Source organism: Saimiri boliviensis, chromosome 18, assembly GCF_048565385.1.
Source record: "Saimiri boliviensis isolate mSaiBol1 chromosome 18, mSaiBol1.pri, whole genome shotgun sequence".
Taxonomy (NCBI): Eukaryota; Metazoa; Chordata; class Mammalia; order Primates; family Cebidae; genus Saimiri; species Saimiri boliviensis.
In genome coordinates, this window is record NC_133466.1 from 31,255,228 (window position 1) to 31,277,284 (window position 22,057).

Below are 22,057 nucleotides of genomic sequence, written 5' to 3' on the forward strand. Positions count from 1 at the left end.
TATTTTGGTAATGCAATAGTATTAAGCATAGTTAAGGAACAATCCTAAGTATTTTCAAAATAATGTTTAAACCCAGCGCTTTTAAAAATGGGAGATAGGCTTTTCAGGGTAGGAGGACCTAAAAATTTAATTTTTACAAGAAGTCAAATTGATACAGAAAAGTAAAAATAGTATGGTAACAACAAATTTTAAAAATAAAGATTAGCCCATACTGAAAGAAATTATGTTTGGTGTATCAGAATAAAGTATCTATAACCAAGTTCTGAAAGGGACAGTTTAAAGTTAACAGATATCTGCAAATGGGAACTTCCAGTCTCCTTTCAAATTCGAAGGGGTTTCAATATTCATAATTGAGGAGAAATTAAACATATTAACAACCATTAACATCTGTGTGTTGTAATTAAGGATTACTTTTTTTTTCTGTATTGTACATGTTTACTATTCCACAAGGCATATATATAAACGTTACCGTTAAATACAAAAATTAAAAGCAAATTGTAATACTAAAAAAAAGCAAATTGTAACACGTTTTAATCTCCTATTATTTCTACACCCTAGAAGGTCACCAGCCTTCCGAACCTCAGATTACTTCTCTCTAATGTGGTAACAAAATCTTACTATTGTAAGAATACAATACAATTTTGTAAACTCTATATGTTAACCAGTGTTAGAAAAGCACTTACTTATTTTAAGTGCACTCGATTATTTAGCACCAACAATTTATATATACACCTTTGCAAGTTGCAAAATGATCACCAAATCTCTTTTATATTTTTTAGAAACTTTATAAAAAGGCATAAAACAGTACCAGTTTTTAACAATAGGAAAATGGGGAAAAAAGTAACATGTAAGAATAATACAGTAACTGGGAAATTTAAGCAACAGTCTTCTTAAAACATTCTTCAACAATTGGACATTTTGGTGTAAAGGAAAGGCCATGGGCTTAATGAGTAGGAGTCACATGTTGCAACACTTACTTTCTATTTGTACGGTTAGCTCTTAGATCCTGACAATGTCTTTGAAACAGTTTATCTTGATTTCAGCTAAGCATTTGGCAAGGGCTTCCATCATTTCATAGTATACAAAGCAGAGAAAAACTGGCTGGTTAATAGCACACTTAGGTGTTGGATTTGTAGCTAATTAAACCGGTGGAATGCCTATGTTGGCTCCTCAATGTCCACCTGAAGAGAGACCTCCAATGGCCTGACACAAGCCTGTGTACTTGATCCTGTGAGGCTGAATGTAGTTATCAGTGAAGGAATCTTCATGAAATGCACAGTTGTGATACAGCTGAAAGGGAGAGCCAACATCTCAGAACACCAACTGAATGTGAAAATGCAACTCAAAATTTAGGCAAAATGATGCATCAACAGAGAAAAAGAGGAAAGCTAAAGTAGAACATTGAGTTACAGAATATTTGAAAAATAAGGTCAGAGATCAATATGAAACCACTTACTGAGTTCACCAACTACAAACTCAATAGAACCTAATGGTATGCTATGAGAGCTAATAAACCTATCAGGTTGCAATTACAAAAGTCCTGTAAAATCAGAGCATATCAAATTCCAGGCCTTATATTAAAGAAAAAAGGGAAAAAAAGGAAAGAGAGAGGGAGAAACTAGGAACTAAGGAGCAGGAAAGAGACCTAGGTAATGATGGATCTGATACTGACATATGAAAAATAACTAATAAAATAAAGTTATTTAACACAAGGAAAAATTTTTAGAAAATATGATAGCTAACTTCTAATATTTTAAGAGCTATCACATACAGATGGTAAGAAAGACAAAAAACAAATGTTGCTCTGTTAAATTTTGAGTCTAAAATGCTATGATTCTTATTTATATAAAGAAAGAAAATGATATTGCCAGTGGACACTAATATATTGAATATAATACAAATTCTTTGAACACAAATACCATTCAAATCTCAGCAAAGATTACAAAATCCAATTTATATTTGGAATATAGTTGCTTGTTTAAATTAAGCTGAGTGGCCGTGATTCATCTATGAATACTTTTCAATTCCAATTATGTATATAATCATGCAAAAATAAAGGAAGAAATAAGGGGAACAAGCAAGATAAAGAGTGTAACATTTGCAAGTCACAATATTAACTATGTCATTCAATGAAACATACAAAATACGCTAAACGTGTTCTTTTGCCAGATACTTAATAATGATGATTGCTAACTATAGGCTCCATTTTGCATAACTGAAACTCTCTAGCCTTTGACTAATATGTCCCCCATATACCTCCTCATGCTAACCCCTGAAAAACACTATTCTAGTCTCTGTTTCCATATGGTTACTATTTTAGATTCCCCCTATAAGTTGTATCATTTAGTATTTGTCTTTCTGTACCTGGCCTATTTCACTTAGCATAATGTCTTTCAGGGTTATTTTCACTGCAAATAGCATAATTTTCTTACCTTGTCTGCAGATATACCACACTGAGAGACACTGATCTCCTCTTAGAAGGTAAGCAGGGTTGGATCTGGTTAGTACTTGCTGGAAAACTGGATTCCTTTAACTTTAATTAACTACTCCAGAAGTAGTTGATATGTACTGTCCCCATGACTACATCTACATAGCTATAAAGACAGTAGTCCCCACACAGAAACAGCCTTAATTCCTCTTATAATTAATTTCAGAATTTATATTATTTGAAGTTTCAATTTAGAGCCTCTATTGAAAGGATGATATCTCTAATACAAACATTAACTCAATGTAATATAGGGGCCACATTAAGCATGCTAACTAATTTGAGCTCATCTTAGGTTTGAATTTTCACATTTAGTTTTCCTAGACATAAAGTAGTAGGCAGAGGAATAGAAAAAGAAATCATTCAATTGATTATAAAACACTGGTAATATGAAGCTATGATATTTTTCTTTAGGTACAGAAAAAAATTCCCATAAATAATTTTATAGGTTATATTGAATATTTACTTAAAAAAGAATCAGCAAAACAAACAAAACAATTATATTGCTGATATAAAAGATAAAATTAACCTATCAAATTAATAATTTACATGAAAACAAAATTCATCAAACTTTAGAATTGTTAATGCCCCATTAGGAAACACTAAGTCAAATCTCAAAATAGAAGAAAATGATCGATGTATTATGAAGGATCAAAAACAAACGTTAAAGCACCTATAAGATAATGGAAACTTGTACTAGAAATAGATGCAGTTTATGAATAATAAATCTTGCCAAAATATGACAACTAATTGCTTGGCTTGTATTACAAACTTTGAAACACAATGTTTAGTAGACACAACCAAATAACTCATACCAAAAGTTTTTACGTATCTGTATTACTGTGAAAGTATATGTTTGATTACTGAGTAAAAGTAAAGCAAAAGTTATAGAAAATCATTCAATCAGATAGCTCATAGAAATATGGGGCTTACAAGCATGCTGCCAAAATCAATAATGAATACCATTTCCATGATTAATGATCTATGAACTAGTATAAAGCATAAATAACAAATTACTTAAATTTTGAATTTTAAATGACTTGTTTTTTGAGTGAACATATGTATTTTAATTATAGTTATGGAAAGACACATAATCAGGAAAAAATATCTTACAGTGTTTTGACATTATTATGAGGATGAGCAGTGTAGAATTTCTCAGCAAATTTTGAGAAATAACTTTGCCCAACATAAGCAATATTAAGCCTTTATCAACAATTCAGGTATGTCTTAAACCTCATATGCTGAATTATATTTTTTCTCTTTCAAGCTCTATGGCAGTCTAATATGAATTTCTAACCCATGAAAATAAATTACTTCACTAAAATCTCACTGATAAATGTCTTTGTATCTTTCCTGTGGCTTTCCTTAAAAGAAACACTATTTTATAGAGCTAATATAGAGTCATAGGATGAACCCTATTGTATTAATCTGTTTCCACTCTGCTAACAAAGACATACCGAAGACTGGGCATTTTACAAAAGAAAAAGGTTCAACTGGACTTACAATACCACATGACTGGGGACGCCTCACAGTCACGGTGGAAGACAATGAGGAGAAAGTAGAAAGTCACATCTTATGTGGATGGCAGCAGGCAAAAAAAAAAAAAAAAAAAAAAAAAAAAAAGCTTATGCAGAAAAACTCCCATTTTTAATACCATCAGATCTCATCAGACCCATCCACTATCACAAGAACAGCACAGAAAAGACCTGCCCCCATGATTCGGTCATCTCCGGTTGGGTCTCTTTGAAAACACCTGAGAATTATGAGAGCAATAAGATGAGATTTGGCTGGGGAAATAGCCAAACCATATCACTCCATCCCTCAACTCATTGCAGCAGTAATTCAAGAGTCTACAGCCCAAAGTCTCATTCAAGACAAGGCAAGTCCCTTCTGCCTATGAACCTGTAAAATCAAAAGCAAGTTAGTTACTTCCTAGATACCGTGGGGGTACAGGCATTGGGTAAACATGGGAATTCCAAATGGGGTGAATTGGCTGAAACAAAGGGGCTACGGGCCCCATGCAAGTCTAAATCCATAAGGACGGTCAGATATTAAAGCTCTAAAATTATCTCCTTTGACTCACGTCTCATATCCAGGTCATGCCGATGTGAGACATAGGTTCCAATAATCTTGAGCAGCTCTAACTCTGTGGCTTTGCAGGTTATAGCCCCCTTTCTGGGTACTTTCAAAGGCTAGCATTGAGTATCTGTGACTTTTCCAGGCAAACAGTGCAGACTGCCAGTGGATTTACCATGGTGGGGTCTGGAGGATGGCGGCCTTCCTCTCACAGCTCCAGTAGGGACTCTGTGTAGAGGCTCCAGCCCCACATTTCCCGTACACAATACCCCAGCAGAGGTTCTGCATGAGAGCCCTGCCCCTGCAGCAAACTTCTGCCTGGACATCCAGGCATTTCCTTTCAACCTCTGAAATCTAGGCAGAGGTTCTTAAACCCCAGTTCTTGACTTCTGTGCACTGGTAGGCTCAACACCACGTAAAAGCTGCCAAGGCTTTACTTGTACCCTCTGAAGCCACACCCACCTTCTAGACTTGTGGTTCTGTGATGGGAAGAGCTGCCATGAAGACCTATGACGTGCCCTGGAGACATTTTTCCCATTGTCTTGGGGATTAATATTTGGCTCCTTGTTATTTATGCAAATTTATGCAGCCAGTTTGAATTTCTCATTAAAAAACGTGTTTTTCTTTTCTACTGCATCAATAGGCTGCAAATATTCTGAACTTTTCTGCTCTATTTCCCTTTTAACATGGAATGATTTTAGCAGCACCCAAGCCACTTCTTTAATGTTTTGCTGTTTAGAAATTTCTTCTGCCAGATACCCTAAATCATCTTTCTCTAGTTCAATGTTCCATAAATCTATATAGGACAGGGGCAAAAAGCCACCAATCTCTTTGCTAAAACACAACAAGAATCACTTGTACTCCAGGTCCCAACAAGTTCCTTATCTCCATGTGAGACCACTTTGGCCTATATTTTGTTGTCATTATCATTATCAGCATTTTGGTCAAAACCATTGTACAAGCCTCCAGGGAGTTTTAAACTTTCCAACATTTACCTGTATTCTTCTAGAGCCCTCCAAATTGATCCACCCTTTGGCTGTTACCCAGTTCCAAAGTTGCTTCCACATTTTTGACTATCTCTTCTGCAGCACCCGACTCTAGGTACAAATTTACTGTATTAACTTGTTTTCATACTGCTGAGAAAGACATAACTGAGACTGGGCACTTTATAAAAGAAAGAGATTTAATTGAACTTACAGTTCCACATGGCTGAGGATGCCTCACAATCATGGTAGAAGACAAGGAGCAGCACGTCATATCTTACATGGATGGCAGCAGACAGTAAAATAATTTGTGCAGAGAAACTCATTTTTTAAAACCATCAGATCTCACAAGACCCATTCACTAGCATGAGAACAGCATGGAAATGACCTGTTCTCATGATTCAGTCATCTCCCACCAGATTCCTCCCACATGTTGTGGAAAATATAGTAGCTATAAGATGATATTTGGGTGGGGACACAGAGTCAAATCATGTCACCTTAGTTCTATTTTCTTTAATGATCCAGGAAAGGTGTGATTCATAGTGCAGTTGGCATGAGGTTGAGTTTCCATGTAGTCAACATTACTATTTTCACAAAGATATAATCTACTGTGTGACTGCATATGGAAGAGTCACCAGAAAAAAACAAAGCCTTACATTATTTCAATGTAGGTTCTCTCTTTCAATGTTTATTCTTGTCTATGCTTCTTAACATCTCTGACTCTCAGAAAAAGTGAAAACTTTAACAGATTTGAGGCAGACACTACTGTGTATCTCATTCTCATTGTGAGCTATTAGCTCTCCATTAAGAATTAAATACTTCCTCTGCTAAATACTTCATAGTTTGCCTTTTTAAAAAATCAGTCCACTTAAAAAATTTGTATTTTATATGGAAATTATCTTCATCAAGTGGAATGAACCTCTAATTTTGAATAACAATATGATGCATGATAGGGTGTGAATTAATAGATACTATGGCTAAGCATGTTTTAGTTCTCTTGAAACTGTTCTCAGTTGGAAAGTATATTTATATTTAGTAAGCAAAAGGGAGAAGGTCTTGCTACAAAAAAAATTCAGACAAATTATATAAGTCCATTCTTAAGAATGGGTTATGATTTTCCTTTCTGGGGTTTATGTAATCCTAATTCCTGACTAAGGTTAAAAAATTTGCTTTTAAAAATTAACTATACATAACAGTAAGAGCTGCAAAATGGAAAAAAAACCAATCTATCTTATTAAGAAATATATGAAAATTGCATCATCAGGTAAAAAAAAAAAAAGATCCTGCAGAGTACATAATTAATTATATAGTTAGTAAAGAGAAATCTGGGCATAAATGCCATGGAAAACAACATAAAAGAATCAAATCTGGGAGGTGAGATTAGGCTAGTCAGAAATAATATTAGTTAAACTTCTTACAAAAATGCCCACAGTACAGAAAAGAAATACAGATTTCCCAATGTGAGAAAAATGCAAACAAATAAAACTTCAAGAAGGAACAATACAAAGTATTAAGGGTTAATGGATAGAGATTAAAAGACAGTATCCATTTAATTTGGTGAAAAGACTAATGGGAAACTCATTCACTTGAAAACATGTGCAGAGTAAAAAAAATGGGGTGGGGGAAAGGAGAAAATTTTAGGTTAGTCAAGAGAAAATAACCAGAAGTAATGGGATATCATTGAGTATAGGAAATTTGCAGGGAACTATCATAGAAAAGGCAGCCTTGTTAGGTCTATTAGGCTGAAGAATTGTTTCCTAAGAGATGTAGTAAAAAGCCCCTTTGCTTGAGCCATTTACGTAGACCAGACAAAGAAGTGGATAATGGTCTAGGAAACAATTCTATATTCACAAAATTATGGACATTATGATCTAATAGCTCTTACTCTGCCGGCACAAAAAAAGTCTTTATTACATATCATTCATTGGCTTCCAGCTATTATGTTTTCTTTTTTTAGAGAAGAGCTAATATAATCCTGAACTTGAACCCTGAAAAAGGACTTCTTCCATATTCTACTTCAATAACTTTGGTAATCGTATCACTCTTATTTCTATATTATTTAAAATATTAGTTTTATAAACTAAGAAGTCTTTAGCAAAAGAGATATTCACATTTATGATTTCCAAATAAATATTGTTCTGTAATACAGGAATCATAATGACATAGTTTATTAATCTGCAAACTAACTTGAAACTCAATAAAGATTATTTTAATCTTTCTGGTTTGTTCATATTTTTAAGATGTCTTACACAAGTAAAAAGGTAACAATTTATCTGAATTGTAAACAATTGCAAGTTAACATAAAATTATTTTCTCTGCATGTTGTCTCAGCATTGGTAGTCATAAAAATGATTCTGAAACATGCCTTCTATTGTATAAATTACTTTATTAACACCTCCTTGTATATTTTGGTTTATTTGATTATATTCAAACTGATGTTAAAGGCAGAATCTATGCATTTGATGAACATTAACCATTCACTTTAAAAACAGATCATCTGGAACAATGTAGCCCCCAGAAGTAGTGAATAAATATAAAATTTTACTCTAAATAATATGATAATATTTTTTGTCATGAAGGGTTTTATCCAGGAGTATGAAAGGATTTTTCTACATTATATGTGAAGTAAAATAAAATACAAGACCCACTGGTAATATGTTAAAGTTTTAAAAATATACCTATACGTTTTCTTACTTAACTTTCACTCCCACTTTCTAAGGAAGCTTCAGTTCAAAGAAATTAAGTAACTTGTCCGGTGCCACTCAGTTGATGGCAGAACGGGATGCTGATACCATGTCTTCAGGCTTTAAACACTATTATATTTACACTACATCATTTGATTACTCCCAGTGAAATACGCAGTAGACTTTTGCAATCATCTAATTTTTTGCTTGTTGGATCATCCTTCTTGGATATGAAACAACATGGTGTAACTGAAGAAGAAATGGATTGTAAATCAGAAGCCTGGAACCCTCCTACTGGGTCCTGCTGCTATCAGATCTTGAATAAGTAGCTTAATCTCAGGAGCCTCTTTCTTCGTCTATCACACATTTGGTTACACAGAGTTGAGGAATATTATTCAAATCCAAAATCTTACCTAAAACCATAAATGATATGGGTTTCAAATAATGTGGAATCATTTTAAAATTTAAGTATAAAATTTATTTTTTTTAACTTTGTATTTCTTTATTTAACTGTGAAAAGCTATTCAACAAACTTTAAACATTTTATATTTGGAATTAAAAATTCCGAATTCATTAACTCTCTACTAAATAATACTATTATTTAATTGGCAAGTAAATTGAAATTTCTACTGGATATTAAGCAATTTCTGTATAGTGTGGCAATTCCTCAGGGACCTAGAAATAGAAATTCCATTTGACCCAGCAATCCCATTACTGGGTATATATCCAAAGGATTATAAATCGTTCTATTGTAAGGACACATGCACACGAATGTTTATTGTGGCATTGTTTACAATAGCGAAGAATTGGAACCAACACAAATGCCCATCGATGATAGATGGACAGGAAACATGTGGCACATATACACCAAGGAATACTATGCAGCCATAAAAAAAACAATGAGTTCACGTCCTTTGTAGGGACATGGATGAACTTGGAAACTATCATTCTCAGCAAACTGACACAAGAACAGAAAATCAAACACCGCATGTTCTCACTTATAGGTGGGTGTTGAACAATGAGAACACATGGACACAGAGAGGGGAGCATCACACACTGGGGTCTGTGGTGGGAAACTAGGGGAGGGACAGCAGGGGGTGGGGAATTGGGGAGGGATAACATGGGGAGAAATGCCAGATATAGATGATGGGCAGGAAGGCAGCAAACCGCATTGCCCTGTATGTACCTGTGCAACAATCCTGCATGTTCTTCACATGTACCCCAAAACCTAAAACGCAATTAAAAAAACATTCCTAACATTTTGTAAAACCTACACAAAATTTCAGTTATTGAGATTAATGAGATCAATATCTCTATTTTTCCCATTAAATGTAAAATCATAACAGAATCAATGTCAATTTTCTATCAAGCTTAGAGATTTATATTTTTTAAAGGGAACAGAGGGGTGAAATTTATAATTTTTATTTCCTCTGTTTTTTGACAACTAATTCCTACATGTGGCATGTTGATACCTTGCATATTTTCAGAGGAGAATGCCCAGAAGCAAAAGGAGAGCCAAAATAATAAACTATGCTGATAATATTAAAGAAAGGGGGTTTCTATAATATAAAACTAGATTCAGATTATTTTTGCCGGCCAACAAAAGATACTTTGTGCCTCTATAATGATTAATATTCTACAAACATAGCAGACTGGTACATAGAGTTGCTTAATAATGCCAGACCCAGAGTATTCTCTCTTTCTAGCATGGGGTACACATTATAGAACATTACCCACTACACACAAATCCAGTATGATAGTCATATATATTAGTGAAAATAATACTTGTTTTTATTTTTAAATGAATCCACCTATCTGAGGAAGAAACTGGGTCTTCCCAGAAGATTTATAAATTCATACAGCTGCCCAGTGCTTTGGTAATCTCTGTGGCTACTGCATCAAGAAAACAGGCATATTTCCGGCCCTACCTGGTTTATATTTTACTAGGGTGAGACAGACAACAAGTAAGAAAACAGATAAAAGGCAGAGTACTTACAGATCATGGTAACTGGTTTTTAAACTGCTTATATGAATAAGCAAGAGAAAGAGGCCATAGTGTGTAATGTAATCAGATAAGGGCTCTGAGGGGGTGACATTTAAGAAATAATTTACAAATAAAATAAGTCAGCTATTGTATGACAAAAAAGAAAACAACCAGGTATGAGGATGAACGATGGGGAGGGGTGAATTTTAAAAGCACAGTGAGAAAACAATAGTAGAAGCAGGCTAGAGGGCTGGGTTAGGTAGAAGGAGCTTCACAAAAGGGTGGAGAAGAAAGCAGTGATATTAGTGGACAGGTATTAGTATACATACATTTATATATATATATGTATGTATGTATATATATATAAATCAATAGGATCTCACTCTCTCTCATACTCTCATATCTGGAAAGAGAGTAAAAACCTACTTATTATTTTGTTGTTGTTGTTGTTTGAGCCTACTGATCGGTTTTGTTTTTGTGGAAATGCCTGACTAATTCAGAAGCTTTTAAACCACAACAGCAATAACAGAAAAAAAAAATAGATGACTGAATAGATCTTATTGCTCATCTGAATTTTCTCTAAAAATTAAATTATATCAATTTATGTATTTATTTAGTAATGTAATTCTAAAATAAAATTTAAACATGTGAAAGGAGATGGCTGTGTGAGACTTGACCATTCATTCATTCATTCATTCATCTATTCAATTTTTATTGTTTCTTATGTACCAGGGATTGTTCTAAGCAAAGGGAACAAAATATACAAAATGCTTTTATTCACTGAGCTTTATACTCGAGTAGAAGAGATCGTGAATAACAAGTTAAATGTGGTATAGCTCTGAGAGCCATTTTCAAATCTGATTTCAGATTTATTTTTCACCCTTTTCTGCCCAATTCTGTATTTCAAATAATTACACCTTGCCGGCTTCCTTAAGCTCATATTTCTAGGTACATTTTTCAAATGGAAGGAACTTATGGAAGACTGGAGGGTGTAAGGACAGGAGAAACTAGGGCATTTCTTCCCTCCTACTTTTCGTGCTGCCCCTTCTTCTGTAGCAGCAGCTGTGTCTCCTGCCTCCTCCAAATCTGCAGCTCCTGCTTGGCAACCCCTCAGAGAAATGCAAATTGAATGTAAATTAAAAACATAATGAGATACCATTTCACATCCAGATTGACAAAAGTTTAATAATCTGACAAAACCAAATGGTGTCAAGGATGAGAAAACTTATATTCCTTCAGTGGGAGTTAAAATTGGTAAAATGCTTTTGAAAACAAAACAGAATTTTAGAGAAAAGTAGAAGACACACAAATCCTACCACTCCTCAGTTTTCCTAGTTATACACTCTAAACGTACACTTGCAACTGCAAACCAAGTGAAATGTACAAGAATGTCTATAGCACTATTTTTTTTTAAAGAGGACCAGATCTGTAAAAGACCTTGATAAATATTTAGAGAAGAAGACATAAATTTTGTTTATACACATACAATGGGATAGTCTATCAAATATAAATGAATGAATTAGAGATTGTTGAATGAACATAAATTTATTTTTAAAAATGACTGAAAAAAATCATAGAATATATTGTGTCTGTATGTCTAGATATAAATCTGCTAAGTGTATATAGTGTGTATATATATTTAGACATATATCTGTGAGTTCTATATAGTATGTATAGCATAATTTCATTTATATGATAAAATGCATGAAACTAAATATTTTATATATGTACATATTTATATATGCATATAGGTAAATATGCATATTTATTTAAATATTTATTTAAAATAAATTTAAAGTAACAAGGCTAACATAGCAAACAAAACTTATTATAGTGTTTTGGGAGAGTGGTTAGGGAAGGGGAAAATTTGGAAATGAAAGGAGTCTTCAAAGGGATTAGTGATGTTTTTTCTCTTAAGATGATACAATACACAACTGCTCAGCTTTTATTTTTATTTTTTCTTTTTTTTTTTTTGAGACGCAGTTTCGCTCTTGTTACCCAGGCTGGAGTGCAATGGCGCGATCTCGGCTCACCGCAACCTCCGCCTCCTGGGTTCAGGCAATTCTCCTGCCTCAGCCTCCTGAGTAGCTGGGATTACAGGCACGCGCCACCATGCCCAGCTTATTTTTTGTATTTTTAGTAGAGACGGGGTTTCACCATGTTGACCAGAATGGTCTCGATCTCTCGACCTCGTGATCCACCCACCCCCGGCCTCCCAAAGTGTTGAGATTACAGGCTTGAGCCACCGCGCCCGGCCGTTTATTTTTTCTTTATTTATAACTTACCTAGATATTTTGTATTTTTGTAATTTTTTCATAATTAAGGTAGCACGTGATTTTTTCAAAATTGAAGTAGTACATACAGCACTTAGGGAGGCCGTGGAGGGTGGATCACCTGAGGTCAGGAGTTTAAGACCAGCCTGGCCAAGGTGGTGAAACTCCATCTCTACTAAAAATACAAAAATTAGTCAGGCAATGTGGCAGGTGCCTGTATTTCCAGGTACTAGGGAGGCTGAGGCAGGAGAATCACTTGAACCCAGGAGGCGGAGGTTACAGTTAGCCAAGATCGTATCAGTGCCCTCCAGCCTGGATGCCAAGAGCAAAACTTAGTCTCAAAAACAAAAACAAACACAAAAAACATTACTATCTGCCCAGTGACATACTTACTGGTATAAAAGTATTAAATAATACTAACTTGCACATATTTCAAAAACCTTAGAAACATGGAGGCAATATACTATTAAGACATAGTAAAGGCTAACAAGCCAGAAAAGCCATGCTAACAGAAAATACTAAGTATTAGGTAGGTGCAAAAGTAATTGCAGCCTTTGCCATTAAAATTACTGACAAAAATTGCAATTACATGAACATTTCTCTATCCATTCTGTCATTCGAATGGAAAATGATTATCATATAATAATCTTTTACCTTTCCATTTAATTTTAAGGAGAACCATATATAAAGTAGTATTTTTAATAAGAGAGTATCACAATCATAAATTACTTTTGTGTAAAAATTAACTTCTCCAAAATGTTATAAATAGAAAATATTCTAGGTGTTTGACTCACACAGGGAATACATCAATAAGTTGGATCCAGCAGCATCACACGCACCTATTTTACAATGCATTACTGTTCTAGAAATCACACCTTAGGCTACACTATCACAAAGTGGAATGTTCTACACAAGTAATGTATCTGTTTGAAGACATTTGATATTAATGACAAAATTATTAGGCAAATATGTAAGTCAACCTTGATTTAGTTGATCTTTGAAATATACTGGTTTCTTTGTTAGGATGCATGCATCTTATCTGAAAGACTAGCTACTCTTTTAAGAGATATTCTCCCATGCTGAAGAATCTAGAGCTTCTCAATTCCATGTCATTTCCCCAACCAAAGAAGTTGTTACTAGCATCTGGAATTTTCCCAAGTATTCCAAAAGGATGGAGTTTAGCATATGTTTTGATATTTCCATAGTAGACTCAACTTAATAGTTACTTATCACGGTACAGTTAAAAATAACATTAACAACATAAAATGGACATAGTACGAACGTTACAAGCAATATTATAAGTAATTTTAATCTAAATCATTTAATTATTTAAACTATAATAGTTACAATTATTAGCTTATCTTTACAAATAAGGAAAGTGAAATACAGAGTAGTTACAAAGACTTGTCATTACTCACACAGCTTACAAAAGGGATTTGAACTGAGGAATATGCCTGGAAAAGTTCTCACTCTCCATTGCTAAACTATACTGGCCCCAATGCATATAGAAATTAGGTTACTGATTTGGTTCAAAGCTGGAGTATTTGTAAGGGTAGGTAAGTATTTGTAAGGGTAAGTAGGATAAAATATCTGACTTGGTAGAACCATAGAAGTAGAACCACTGAAGTCAGTTCTCTGGTAAGTTTAACCCTGTTAACAGGATTAATATAGAAGAAAAAATACATGTGGAGAGAAAGAGGGCTTCAGATAAAAGTGACAAAGTGAGATTAGGTGAGCATCATTTAGTACCTTGGAAATGTCCCGGGGAATGCACAACTTAACTTTAGTGAATCTACTGAAGTCTTTTAGTTTTACATGCTAGGGGGTGTAAAATTAATTTTCCTTCTTGTGTCTCCAATGCTAGTCTTTTTTTCTTTAAGTCATTGTGAAAAAATCTCAAACTAAAGGGAAAGTTGTAAGTCTGTGACAGAGTCTCTGCCTCTAAAAAATTGGAAAGTAACTATCAGATTAATTTGTCCCATTATGAATAATGTTCATTTTGATCACTTGATTAAGATGTTGCATTCCTGGCTCCTCAACTGTCAAGTTTCTTTTTTTGATCTTTTGTAATTACTACACTTTTGTGGGGAGGTAATTTGAAATTATGTCAATAATTACAAATGTACATGGGTATATGTACAAACATGTCCCTATTATTCTTTCATTTTCTTGCTTCTGAAACATTAAGATGTATTAGATTAATCTTAGCCATTTGCTGCTCTAGCCCTAAAATCAGCCTTTTCTTCAGAAAGTCATAGCTCCAATAACGCATACATAAACATTTGTATCTGCTTGTGTTGTTCTGTGTGTAAATAAATGTATGTACACACAGAGAAATCAACCCTCCCATATGTAACACATCTCTCGTGGTAGAATTGACACTTCTACCACTCCCCTCATCCCTTCAGAAGTCTTCCTTACCCTGCTGCTTCTCTGGTCTTCTCATTCTGCCAGGACACCAGTGCTTTGTGTGTGGATGCCCTAGGATTAACTGTTTTAAAAAACTAAATCATATTATCCATTCTTTCAAAAGTCTTCACACTGGAAATTAGGTTGAAAAAATAGTTTGCTCCTGACTTGAGTGTCCCAAACGTTGAACAAAACCTCAGAGGGCATTTAAGACTTATCTAGAATTCATTATCCTTCTGATTATTAGTGTTTTTTAGATTCCTAGAAAAACCAAACTTCCTGTTCTAGGATTGTGATCTTTTCACCTTTTGTGATTCTACTCTGCCAAGCTGAGAGAACATGTGCCTTCTTTTATTGGCTACAGATGGCTGACTTTGTAAGGAACTATTCAGGAAGGAGTTGCAAACTTCCATTTGCCAGTTATAAAAATTCTTATGAATACAAGTCTTCATACTTTCTTTAAAACTTACAGAGCTTTCTTCACTTCTCTCATTAAATGGGTTTGTACAGGCTGTGGGGATTTTTATAGCCAAAATGTCAGGAAGTAAAATGAAAGCACATAAGTCTAAGTACATCTTTCATTATTAAGGTGTTTAATGTTAAAATGTCATTTTAAAAATTTACTCAAAGGATGAAAAAGAAAAATGAAGCATCAATGAAATAGAAGTAAGAAAATTGTTCATCTTCATATTCTAGGCTCCAGAAGTTTCTTAGAACTTTGAGAAGTCAATGTGTTTTTTTAAAATAAAATTTCATTTTAATTTTTCAAAATACTGAGTTCATTATAAGAATTAGTAACCCACATACAATGTGGTTGTGAGAGAAGAGTAGAAATCATTATTAAGGCTGAAAATTAAGAGAGGCTATTCATTGAAAGACTGTGTGGGAGATCCATCTGTGAAAATCCAACATCTCTTTAAAAGACATTGTAGAGGTCATATTTTACCTTCACATCTCCAAGATCTAGTTTGATTGATGCATAATAGTCATTTGACTGATATGTGTTAAACAAATGACCATAACAGGGTATTTTCACCAACGGGATCTCTTGTACATTGTGGATTAAGCCAGATTCATCAATGCATGTACCATAGTGAATATGTGAATGATGCGTCTTCAGTCATGGAACTCAGTGATGACCCACAATGACCATGGACCTTGCTCTAGTAGCACTAAATAGTGTTAACTAAAGTCTCTACAATATGAGCATCTAACCTCTAGAAGTAGTTCAACTTGTGAACTACTTAGCATACTTACTCCTCCAGTCATAATCATTAATGGTACAGGATATTGCAATAGACATATCTTACATGAAACACAGCAGTTGAAGATAAGTAGGTAACAGCACTACTTGAGACAAAGGTTCAGCTTGTATAATTAACAACAGCATATATCCCTTAGATGAGTGCTGTCCTTCTGGAGCTGAGGTATATTATTAAACTGTTTATTTTAGCATAAAAATACTAATAGCAAAATTGCCATAGTTCAAGCACTATGAAGTTAAAAATAAAATCACCCTTAACTTATCATTTCTACCTTGCTTATGCCCTAATTTCTATATTCTCTAGTCTCGGTATTCAGAGGTACCAAATGTGTTTCAACTTGCTTCTGTATGGTATAATAATATTTCTGGTGATGAGGCTATATGTTCATGTCCTATTTTCAAGTGACTTTGGATTTCTAGATAATACTGGTTATCAGAAGGAGGCTCATGAAAATGAAAAGTTTCAAGACTGAATTCAATTATGCTATAAAAGTCTTATTTTAGACACTTCCATTCTGGTATGGTACAGTATATTTTCTCAGCATTTATGATCAAAGAAGCTAGTTTAAAAGCCTCAGACTAATGAAATCTTGCTTCGGTAGAAGATAAATATGTTTTCTCCTACAGTTGATCAGTAGGCAAATATAAAGGGAATATCATTATATTAATATTTGATTTTTTTCTACTGAGCTTCCTTCTAAGGAAGTATGTGGGATATTTAAGGTATGCATTATTTTTCAACCAAATTCAGCTTGAATAATGACATTAGGTGATCATCTTTAGGTAAGCTTTCATTCACTCATTCATTCGTTTATTCATTCATTCATCCATTTATTCAACAATTATTTATTAAGGCACTCAGAAATTTTCCCAGTTTTTTTCAACCTCTAGATGGGTCAGAAGCACTGGAAAATGTTAGGAAGTCATATACATTAGAGATCATGGGTTTTAGTGCAAAGATTTTCTTATTTAAGAATGAATCATTCTGAAAAAGAAATAGTAGCTTTATTGCAATCGATCTCCTGAGCTGTCTTTGGGTCTGAGCCCATTGCTCTCCTGGGAGAGAATTTTGGCCTGTGGCTCTGCTGAGTTACCAGAAACTTTGATTATGGATGTGAGGCTGTCATTCTGTCCTAGGAGCTGAGTTTAAAGCCAAGAAGATTAAATTGTGCCAGAATGAGAAATGTAATTCAAGAACCTTAAAGGGACTTTGTAGAGTTACCTGGGATTTAAAAAGTAATATTATTAAGCTGCTTTTTTGGAGTTCAAGAGATCTTCCAATCTGCCATCTCATGCCAGTGCCTCCTGTCTCTTATTTATATAAAATTATTTTTTAAATAAATAAAATAAAGACAGAAAGAAAAGAAAGATGAATGGCAAAGTTAATATTCATGCAAAATTACAAATGCAAAGGAAACTTTCCAAAGAGCCCAGTTAAACTTTTCACTTAAATGATGTTATCTTAAAGTGACTAGCAAAAGCCCTTTGCCTGTGAGTTAAGAGGCCTGGAATTATTTTTCTGGGAAAACACAAAAGATAGAATGAAAGTCTATATCCCTTTTAGAATTCTGAGATTTCTAAGCCACAGGCATGAATTTTTACCCTGCCACTAATTACATCTATATGTTCATACGGTGTTTCATCAATGTGGGTGATAAAAGTTACGCTACGGTTTATTCTAAGATTACTTTAGGATCTACTGTCAAGTCAAACGAGATGGAATTAATTGTGAAAAACTTCCAAAGAACAGGTTCAGGCAAAGGGGACACTGTTTTAGCTCTTGAAAGATCACATTTGTTTTGGAAATTTTGGAAAATTAATCTGTTGTAGAAATTAATAAATGTGCAGCATTGTCCAGATGAGAAAAATAAATGTTGTTATAAAGAAGCTTTGTTTTAGTTGTAAGGTCCTCTTGCCTCAGACTTCCAGTTTTTATTTCTGCACTACTCATGAAAAGTTTCTCCTTACATTGAACTGTTATTTTCATATGATCTGAATATTCTTACTAATTTTCCACTTTCAACTTTGTCCTTACTTTCAATTATCTATGGTTATTTTGTTTGAGCCCTTAACATCCTTTTATTTATTTCCTCTTTATTGCTCAGGTTCTTTTCATCCTGATTCAGAGGTCTGTTTTTACAATCCACAGATCATTGTACTAGGATTAATGTTTTATGGATTGATGTCCATAAAAGAGATGGAGATATTTATTTTAAAGATTAATAATGAACATGTAATAAGAAAGTCTATATCATTGACACTCAGGAATGATGATCAGGCTGCTCATAGTTAAGATTATCATTTTCATACTATTTATGAACTATATAAACCATTACCAATATGAATATTCATAATCTTTATAGTTATCAATAAAATTAAGAAATCAAGCTGTAAGGAGAAATAATTGCTCTAAATGATCCAATAAGATTTCCAGGGGATTTCAAAAAGGATGTTAAGGACAATGACATTAAATGATGATACTTTTTCATAAAATAGACATGCATATATCAAAATTCCCAAATAATAGTTCATTTTTAGATGATGCATAGCTTGTTTTAAGAAAGATTTATTCTTACACCTAATAAAAATTTTATTATTACATCTATGTTAGCTGTTATGTAATTTAGTGCTGATAACGTCTTAATGATCAGGTTATGTAAACAAGACTGTAATATTCTATAATTCTAAAACTATTTTTATTACTTCTACAGAAACAGAGGTATTCTCCATGAAGTCTAAAGGACACATTCTTTTTCTGGATTTCTTCCAAAGCAGTACATTAAATGACCTTGATGGTGCTTAGAATTTCAATTTGAAAACTAACCTTGTATATGAATTCTGGTTAGAGGCTTATACAGAATTTATATTGAGGCAAAATGTATAGTAATATAAGATAAATACTGGAAAAATAAGACTCTAAAATGACATATTTGAAGATAAGTAAAACTATATTAAAATAATAAATTAATCTCACATAGTATATACAATAGGGATATTATTAAGATAGTATTAAATGTATATTTACATAATTAAGATTTCTTCTAACTGTAACATTCAATGAATAATCCCCTTTCATATTTAATCACAAAAACATGTAAAGAGGTATTGAAATGATCTTTTTGTTTCTTCCTAGTACTAGTCATTCTTTGACTTGAAAATTTATCTCAGCTGATAATAAAAGATGTTATTAGTAAAATTCTTATTATTATTTCTATTTTCTTACTTTGTACGTATTCCTAAAATATTACCTCTAATGAAGCACTTATCTTTCTTACATGAATCTCAAGAAGTTTTCCAGAAAACACTATATGGAAATTAAATTAAGCCATATTTGATGTAATCTCTCCATTACTATTGCTGAAAAAGTCAAGAGAAATGAACACTGACTTGGACTATATCAGAATACTTATTTTTTTGAAATCGATGAATGCAATTACAAGAGGATATACGTCCATGGGAAGAAAGTGACCTAGTCTTACAAATGGTGCAACAAACTGTCTTAGAAAAATATCCAAATCAATGGCTTTGAAGATTTAAAGCCAAATCTTGAGCTCTTGGTAAATATATGGGTGAAATAATAAAGTAATGACTTTAAAAATGGCTTTCATAATATTAAAAGGACTAAGCAGTTACTTTATGAAACATTTAACTTGTTGACACACAATAAGAAGGGTTGGGTAGAATGAACCTCTTTTCATCTTGTGAGGTATACAGGAGAAGCATAAGTTCTTCTTGAAATGCTCACAATCTTAATAGAAAAAAAAATTGCATTGTATTAGAATGAGAAAGCATTTTATTATTATATGTTAAATTTATACACTCTGTGTGATGACAACAGTTAAAATTTACTGGATCTTCTTTAAGTATCATGCTATAATGTAGGCATCTTCTCATCCCTGATAACATCTATGGAAACTTCATCAATAACATATTAATTAGCTTGCTCTAATCATAGAGGTTTGTGCTCAGGTACAGTGACTACCGCCTCCAAGCTTGGATGCACTGTGCTACATGCCTAAAAGTTTAGAGAAGAGACAGTAGGGTACAGTAGAAAAATCAGGACGTGCTTCACACAATATGTGGCACTTGATTTAGGTCTCAAAATAGTGTTTGATGTTGGAAAGGGTTTACAGGTCTGGAAATCATGTGGCAAAGAACAGATTATCAGAGGGCATGATAAAATTGAGGCAGAGATGAATCTAGATTGAACAGAATAAATTGGGTCAGAATTTTATTGATTTGCATGGCAGTAACACTTTAGAAGGTGGGAAGATATTGACTATTTGGGAGATTTATATAAATTATCTATAAACATTTCTTGCACCAATTCTGCAGTCAATGTTAAAGAGTAGTCTAGAATAAATTATTGCAATACAACCTATAAGTTACAATAATAAAATACAAATGTGCAGACCTAAACCAGAAGAAGTATGGCAAGGTCTCCAGTTAAGGTAATATATGAGTTTCATCTTGAAGGATAGAAATAGTGTTTTGGAAAGATTCATCTAACAGTAACACAAAGAATGAATAAAACAGAAGAAAGACCTAATACTGGGTAGAAAAGATAAAAAGCATTATAATAAAAGGGATAACATGTGGTAGAGGCATGATCAGATGCCAATTTATTTTAAGCATGATAGATTACTGGTCAGACAAAGAATGCGCCCTAAAGAACTGTGGTTTTAGATTAACATTATACATATGAAAACTGACTCTTGGATAGTTAATTTGTTTTTGCTAACCATGAGGCCAATAGGAACAGGGTTATGGGGTTTCTCACTGTATCATGACATTGGAGTACAGGCTAGTCAGAAATAAACCATTCACAAATTGACAAATTCAGATAACGTAAATATCTCTGTGAATTTCACATCTGTGATAATCGAAATGGAAGTAAAATCCTCAAAAACATTTATTTAAGAGTAGACCAAGAATGTACTAATGGCATAAAGAATCTACCAAGTACATTGTCAGAATAAGATATCATGCACGCTTTCTTAGGTAGTGGTAGATATTGGTCTATATTTACAAATGGCTTTATTTGTCCATCTAGTCTGGTACCCATTATCATTTGCGTAAACTAAAATACTCCACTGCTTCTGCCTAATAATGGGAATGATAATAAAAACAATCATAAAAGGAATAATTAAGCCTCAAATAATTTTAGAATTAGGGTAGAAATAAATGGTTACCATTTTTTTTAGCACATAACGTATTGACTTATAGTTTAATTTTCACATCTTACAAACTAGAAATTTATAATCCTATATTATAGGTGAGTCAATTGAGACTCTTACAGCTAATAAGTTTCTGAGCTAAGATTCAAAACTGGGTAAGAGTTCAAGTAGCTAGTGAAGTAGCTAGTATTTATATTTCCTCCTGTATGAATATTAATTATGAATCACATAGACCTATTATTTTTAATGCTTCCCTGCTCTGGCTACCTAAAATAACTGTTTTAATATTTGAAAAACATAGAAATTTAGGTGCATGTAATTAAATCACATAACATCAGAAGATCTGTGCATGTAATTAAATCACAAGCCACACTACTTCCCAGGGTCCCTTTGTGTTATCCCTGAAATTTAAATTTTAAATAATAAATCTAAATGCCTAAAGTAAAAAGAAGACTATCCATCCTCAGATCCAATCCAATGAATGACATAAGATGCATCTCATGATCCTGTCTAATGGATTTCTCTATCACAGACTCTCAGCCTCCCTTTTCTTTTCTCTGGGCTTTAATACCGGTTCCAGCTTTTGAAATCGCAGGGAGTAAAGAGGGTGGAGTGAGACTCCATGCATCAGTCTTTTGTCCTAGATTCACTGTGCTCTCATCAAAACTGTCTTCAATAATTCTCCCGACTGCAGTTACCCTCTCTGTCTGTATGCTCTTCAA